The following is an 803-nucleotide window of genomic DNA, read 5'->3' on the forward strand; positions in this document are numbered from 1 at the left end:
TCAGAGCAGTGAGGGGGCAATCTGGGTCTGCAGGAGAGGAGGCAGCTTCTAGGTAGCCTGCTGGAGGAGAAAGTAAAGAGCTCTCTTCTCAGAGACCGCTTTACTGAACTTAAGGAGTATTTTAAAGATCAATATAATAGGAGTCACAATGTACACAGTGGGCTTTTAAAGCGTGTGTCCAAATTCCCCTAAAAATTATTCTTAATTTGGCCTTTCTGTTTAGCTGTGGAAAGTCAGGAGCCTGGTTGGTGAATTGGGGGTAGAAAGTATCTTGGGCCGGTGGGTATTTTGCCAGTACAGAGCAAAGTACATTTCTGTTTCTATTTCCCCAGATCCACAGTGGCCACACAAAGGTCTGTCTCGGGGTTTCCAGGGTTCCCGTGTCACTCAAATTTACGAGAGGAGGCCATTCGACCCATGTAAGCTTGTCTGGTTCCTAGTAAATGGAATAGTTCCTAGTAGCTGATGTCAAAACTTTGTCAAGTTGGGTCTTAAAGTATTCAAATGTTTGTGTCTCAACAACATGCCCATTCCATACCCTCGCCAGAAGTGTCTACGTCCTTCGGTCCTAAGTCTATCTCCACTTAATTTACAACTATGCCCTCTGGTCCTGGTTTCTGTACTGTGCTTAAAGTAATGGTTTGTGTTTAGTTCAGTCATTTCCCCCCTAATTCCTCTTTATTTTAGGCTAAATAGACAATGTATCTGAGCAAAGAGAAAACATGCAAATAGAAGGTAGCAATTATTTGTTGAACTTAGTGACCTGTCAATACACACATTAATAATAATAATACAAAAGTGAA

The sequence above is a fragment of the Acipenser ruthenus genome, chromosome 50, assembly GCF_902713425.1.
Source record: "Acipenser ruthenus chromosome 50, fAciRut3.2 maternal haplotype, whole genome shotgun sequence".
In the NCBI taxonomy this organism is placed as follows: Eukaryota; Metazoa; Chordata; class Actinopteri; order Acipenseriformes; family Acipenseridae; genus Acipenser; species Acipenser ruthenus.